This window comes from Myotis davidii, unplaced genomic scaffold, assembly GCF_000327345.1.
Source record: "Myotis davidii unplaced genomic scaffold, ASM32734v1 scaffold1497, whole genome shotgun sequence".
NCBI lineage: Eukaryota > Metazoa > Chordata > Mammalia > Chiroptera > Vespertilionidae > Myotis > Myotis davidii.
In genome coordinates, this window is record NW_006290147.1 from 691,026 (window position 1) to 697,954 (window position 6,929).

The 6,929-nt window shown below is 42.3% G+C and overlaps 1 protein-coding gene across 1 annotated transcript in view; it reads right to left on the bottom strand.

Moving 5' to 3' along the window:
- Nucleotides 1–180, bottom strand: part of ELOVL5 (ELOVL fatty acid elongase 5) — a 78,519-nt gene extending 78,339 nt beyond the window's left edge. The window contains exon 1 of the mRNA XM_006763195.2: nucleotides 11–180. The gene's annotated coding sequence lies outside the window, so the exon portion shown is untranslated. The remainder of the gene's footprint in view (nucleotides 1–10) is intronic.
- Nucleotides 181–6,929: the final 6,749 nt, after the last annotated feature.

Genomic DNA, 6,929 nt, shown 5'->3' on the forward strand with positions numbered 1-6,929 from the left:
GTCGGCTTACCTCTCCGCTCCAGGCGTCACAGCAGCTCGGAGAAGCGGCGAGGAGGCGGCGGGAGCGCCCGTGGCCAGCCGGAGCCGAGGACGACGTGGGACGAAGGCACCGCTCGCCCAGCACCACGGCGATGGGAAGAGGAAGGCGCCGGGTATCTACAATCAGAACGTGGGCTGACCGTGACGTCACAATGGCGCGGCCAGCCAATCGGAGCCCGGGGGCTGAATCAAGCACTATGATGTCATGGGGCCCCGGAGCCAATCGCGAGACAATAGAACTTTCGTGATTGTAAATTCCAGACTCGCCCCCAGTGGGGAGCTCAGGCCCGGGTCGGTCCCCTTTGGTTCATGTGTCTCTAGGCAATTTTATCCCTTTTCTTCCTAATAAGCCTGCGTGGGACGCAGAGCCTGCGCAATAGCGGCTGTGAGGTTCCCGATGCCCTGAACTCTGATTCACTCCATGCCAGGCGTGGCATGGTCGTGTGGTTGCGTTTGGACGACAGAAACCCCCTCTCCGTAGCCGTCCCTTGTACGGTTCTGAAAGGGATCTAGTTCTCCTTGGTTTTAGCTAAAAGGGTTAAATGCCTGCGGAGACCGCCGCAAGTAGGGTCTGCAGTTGAACAAGATAAGGTAATAACAAACACCACTCAGAACTGGTGTTTATAGCTTCACTCCCTTGTGGATAGGTTTACCCTGGTTTTTCTCAGGCATTCTGATGCCATTTCTACGCCAGAAATTATTCCAAAGATTTGTAAAAGGAAGAACCGTGGTGGACTAAGTGACATCTTTTCAGCTATAGAAAGTTAAGCACTTAAGACAAAATGCTTTGTGCTCAGGGCACAAATAGAAGATCCTTGTTGTTTTGCATTGATATTTGGATAATTTGAGGTTTTTATCATCCTTGTATCCCACACTTTCGCCATATTAAGTCCCAGAAATAAGAGTCTTTCTCCTTGTGCCCTCTTGCTACATTTCTACTACTCCATGTAGTTGGATCCAACTTAGTTAAGCATTTAATGTAGAAAAAAAATAATTTTTTTTTACATTTACAAGGTAATGTTTATCATGTGCCAGCTGTGTTTCAGGCCCTGGGCCTTTGCAGTAGGAAAGCAGTTGTACAGACTATATACAAATCAGATCATTTAAACATACACAAATGAGATTTTTAGCAGACAATTGCCATTTGACTCTGCAAACATTGAGTGACTTTAGTTTGTTAGGTACTATGCTAGGTGTTAGAAATAAAAAAATCTCGCCAAAACCGGTTTGGTTCAGCCTGCAGACTGAAGGGTCCCAGGTTTGATTCTGGTCAAGGGCATGAACCTGGGTTGCGGGCACATCCCCAGTGGGAGATGTGCAAGAGGCGGCTAATCGATGTTTCTGATTCTCTATCTTTCTCCCTTCCTCTCTGTAAAAAATCAATAAAAGATATTAAAAAAAAAATCTCAAGGACCCCCTCTGCCTGTAAAATGACACGGTCAGGAAACAATTACTGTGCAGAGTGGTAAATGCTACAGTGGAAGCCAAGATACAAAGATTAAGAATTTTTTGCCAACAGCCCAAGGCCAGAGCTGGTTCAGCTCTGTGTTGCCTTTCTAAGTTCTATCGGTCCAGGTTTTAAAAATTTCAAATTTAAGTTGACATTCTAAAAATCTCAAATTTTATGTCACACTCAATTGTTTTTATTGTGCTCAACCATCCAAAAGTTTAAGCCCCTACTACCAAAATATCTATATTTCAAATTATGGACTTATGTCAGTGATTTTCAGCCAATGTGTTGCAATAATTTTTTTAAACATACAATACCTGACTGCTTGGTTAGGGGCACTGACCTCATTTCCCTTAGACTGCCAAATAAAATAATGACAATAGGCCACACAACAACAGCCGGGGTGTGAATGCCATGTCTTGAACCATAAATATATAGGCCATATAATAGAGTTGCATCTTATTAGTCACATTGCATAATAAGGGTGTGTCTGACTAGTTAATTATTGGTACCAGAAATCTTTATATACAAAAATAGGCACCTGATATTTTTTAAAAGTTACTGTGGAGACAAAAAAAAACCCATTAAATCTTAGAGGAATGCACAGGCAGCAAAATAGATATATGCCGAAGCAATATCTTCACCAATACAGCTCCCAGGGCAATGGAAACTAAAGAGGAAATACACAAATGGGGCTACATCAAAATAAAAAGCTTCTGCACAGTGAAAGAAGCCATCAACAAGAAACCCACTGCATGGGAGAACATATTCAAAAAAAAACCCATTAAATCTTAGAGGAATGCACAGGCAGCAAAATAGATATATGCCGAAGCAATATCTTCACCAATACAGCTCCCAGGGCAATGGAAACTAAAGAGGAAATACACAAATGGGGCTACATCAAAATAAAAAGCTTCTGCACAGTGAAAGAAGCCATCAACAAGAAACCCACTGCATGGGAGAACATATTTGTTTTACAATAGCTAAGATTTGGAATTAGTCTAAGTGCCCATCAGCAGATGAGTGGATTAGAAAACTGTGGTACATCTACACAGTGGAATGCTACATTGCTATAAAAAGGAAGGAACTCCTACCATTTGCAACAGCATGGATGGACCTGGAGAGCATTATGCAAAGCAAAATCAGTAAGTCAGAGAAAGATAAATATCACATGATCTTACTCATTTGTGGATTATAATGAACAATATAAACTGATGAACAAAAACAAATCCAGAGACAGAGAAGCATTGATCAGATGCTCAAACCTCAGAGGGAAGGTAGGAGAGGGTGACGGTAAGGGGGAGAGATCCACCAAAGGACTTGTATGCATGCATATAAGCATAACCAATGGACACAGACACCAGGGGGATGAGGGCATGAGTGGGGGAGGGAGCAATGGGGGAATAAGGAAACATATGAATACCTAAATAAATAAATAAAAATAAAAATCAATGGAAAAACATCCTGGCTGAGGGTTAAGATAAATAAATAAAAGTGGAACAGTTGAAGACTCTAAAAAAAAGTTACTGTGCAGCAAAAAGGGTAGGTAATTACTATTAATTTTTCTTGGTCAATCAAAATTACACCTATTTTTGTCAGATCTGCAAAGAATATATTTTTTGTTGTGCCACAGAATTTTAGTAATTAGTTTATGTGTGCCATGAGATGAAGAAGGTTGAAAAATCACTGACTTATATAACTGTCAAATCATACATTAAATTTTAAATATTTTTCTTATTTTAAAATAAAAGTAAATATAAAGTTCTAATATTTTATTCCTGTCCCCCAAAGGATGCATTTTCACATGTCCCTTGATAGATAGCTCTTAGTTGATCTGTGTATCTTCGTTTCCATTATAGCATTTTCCACTCAGCACTGTAGTTGTTTCCTGACTGTACCTCTTGTTCAGTCAATGGAGTGCTTGTACCCCAAATTTAAAGACCACTGCTTTATATTGTAAAGCATTGGAGGGGGATATGTTATATTTTGCTGGTTACTTATCTGTAGATCTTACTACAGTCCCTGGTATATAATAACAGCTTAATAAATATGTTTTGAACTAGAGGCCCGGTGCACAAAATTCGTGCACTGAGTGGGGGGAGGTTGGTGCCCCTCAGCCCAGCCTGCACCCTCTCCAATCTGGGTCCCCCTGGGGGATGTCCAACTGCCAGTTATCCCTCTCACAATCTGGGACTGCTGGCTCCCAACTGCTTGCCTGCCTTCCTGCCTGCCTGCCTGATCGCCCCCTAACCACTTCCCTGACGGCCTGATTGATGCCTAACTACTCCCCTGCTTGCCGGATCACTCCCAACTGCCCTCCCCTGCCGGCCTGGTCATGCCCAACTGCCACCCACTGCCGGCCATCTTATGGCAGCCATCTTGTGACCACATGGGGGCAGCTATCTTGTGCGAGGGTGTGACAGTCAACTTGTGTATTATCTCTTTATTATATAAGATAAATGAACTCTTATTTCCCCTCCCCATTACCATCATCATTCTGGTGCTTCCATTTTCTGCTCCAGAATTCCAACCCTCTCATGATAACCATGTCCCAGAACTAGTGACTCCTCTCAAACCTAAGTTAGTAAGATCATGTTCTCATTCTCCCCCAACAAAAGACGTAGGGTTCCCAATACATATATGTTAGGAGGAATTTCCCCCCACCCCCGCAACTCATCTTATACCCAACAGTGTAAATTAATTACCGTGACCACTGGACGAATTGCTCCATATTGTAGCACCATTACATTCATGATAAAGCTACAAGAGAAGCAGTGGAACTGAAATGACTCCTCAACTTCACTTGAAATAAATCAAAAGAATGCCTAGGACTCATTGCCTAGGACTCAATGCCAGTGTTCAAGGAAAGTGTTTTAGTTGGCATCAGAATCAGATTCTTGGCCTTTTGGGGTCTAGACACTATGCTGGAGTCATCTCAGTCCTTATAACAACCCTATTGAAAATGAACCCAGTTAGGATGCTGTAATAAAGCCCTGTAAGTCTTGTCCATTTCTTTATAGCATCCATATGGTAGAGCCCCCCTCCCCCCCGAAGTGATTGCTGAATCATCTTCATTTTCTTCCTACTTCTGTTCCTCCTCCTGCTGTCCTTTATTAAACTCTGGTAGTGTTTTTCCTTCTGCCCTTAGTTTTCATCAGTGGTCCCAAATCTCGTCCCACCACATACTTCCAAGTATATTAGAAGGTTGCTTCACTGTCACTCTTGAGAAAGAAAGAAAGTATTTAACATCCTGGGAAATTTATTCTATTGTTATTGCATGTGTAGATGGATTAAGAAATACAATCGAAAGTTTCATTAGCATGTAATTCTAATTAGTGACTCTTGTTTCATTTAAGGATGAAATACTGTATGTGCTTAGGAAGTATTTGCATGACATGATGAAACCTATCTCTTGTGATAAGATATATGCTTGTGTTGACTGACAGATCTCGGAGGGGAGAGTGGACAAGAAGAGATTAGCTAAAGAATTTATATGCATAGCCCATGGACACAGAAGACAATAGTGTGGTGAAGGCCTGGGGAGGTGGGGGGCTGGGGAATGGGAGGGAAAGGACTTCAATGGGGGCCACCCACATCTTGACCACAAATTTTAAAAAGGAAAAATTAAAAACTGCAAAAAAAGAAGATATAGGCCTGCGGTTACCTCTGGACATTTGAAAGTTGACTAACATATAGGCCAAGGATAAACTAGTGAGTATTTTTGTTTGTCTGTTTAATCCTCACCTGAGGACATGCTTAGAGAGAGGAAGGGAGAGAGAGCAACATTTATCCTTCCTGGTGATCAAACCCTCAACCCAGACATGTGCCCTGACTGGAACCAAACTGCAACTCTTCAGTGTACCGCCATCTGAGCAAGTATAATCTAATTTATGCTGAGAATGCTACTATGCAGCCACCATTAATTTCTTTTTTTCTCTCTCTCTTTCCTGTGTTCTTGCTTTTTTTTCTCATTTTCTAGTTTGTATTTTTTGTTATTACCAGGGGTTCCCATTGGCCTGGCTTGTCTTTGCTGGGGCAGATGGAGAGTAAAGGTAGTCTCCTTTCCTCCTCACACCTTGGAGTCCATTCCACACGGCCCTGGTAACTTTGCTGCTACTCCTCTTCATTGCTTTTCAGTAATATGTGCTGAGGTTTATCTCTACAGCTGTCCTTGACTGTTCATGTCGGTGGATGGGAGCTACTTGAAGGCACTGCGCATGCCTGGTCTGCCATGTTGTTTTCCCAGTGGCTAGCAGAACCTCTGTCAAACAGCGGGGGCTCATAAATACCAGCTGAATGAATGAACAGTTTAAACTATTTCTGGATTTTCTAATCTTTTCGTTTGCAGCCTTTAGCACTCTATCCAGGAACAACTGGGCTATAAGAGGACTCCGTATCCTCAGTGCTCTCTATTTTAATTTACTTGCTAGGTGATATTATCAGCCCCCTTTCATGGCTTTGGATTCCATCTATATTCTGCTGATTCCCAAATGTATTTCTCCAGCTCAGACCTTTCTCCTGAATTCCAGATTTGTACTTTACTGCCTATTAATGACTTCTCTTCTTGGATGTCCAAAAGGCATCTCAAGATGAGAATAATAAAACACAAACTCTTGGTTCCCCCCCCCCACACACACACCTGTTCCTTTCATGGTCTTCCCAGCTCTGTAAATGACACTTCCATTCATCCAATTTCCCAAACCAAACACCTTAGAGTTATGTTTAGCTCCCCTCTTTCTCTCATGTCCTACATCCATGCATCAGCCAAATCCAGCCTGCTCAATCTTCAAAACATATGCAGAATCCGTTAACTTTTCATGGTTCTTACCAAACCATGAGTTTGAGTCACTATTAGTTGTCCAGAATTTTGTAATAGCCCTCTTCCTCAACCTTTACTTCTGCTTTTGCCTCCAACCCAGCAGCCTGAATGATCCTCTTAAAAGCAAAGCCAGATCATGTCACTCGTTGGCTTAAGCCATCCATCAACCTTTCATCTCAGTAAGAGTACAAATCAAAACCCTTACAGTGGCCTACAAGGTCCTTCATGACTTAGCACCTTACCATTTCTCTGACCTTCTAAAGCTGTTCTGTCTTCCACCCACAGTGGCCTCCTTTTTATTCCTTGAGTCCACCAAGCACTAGACTTGTTTCAGGGTCTTTGCACTTAATCTTCCCCAGTGCATAGATTAATCCATCCAGAAAGCGCCAAGGCTTATACCCATGGTTGATTTTGATCTCCATAAATGTCATCCTCTTAGGGAGTTCTTGATCATTCTCTAAATTTGCAATATCTCCTTTCTTGCCTCCCACATTCTGGAAACCTTTTACTCTGCTTTATTTTACTCCTTAGTGTTTATCACTGCCTGACATCCTATAGGCTTGTTTACTGTTGTTTATCACCTCCCCAACTTAAGCTCATTGAGGGCACAGACTTTGCAAT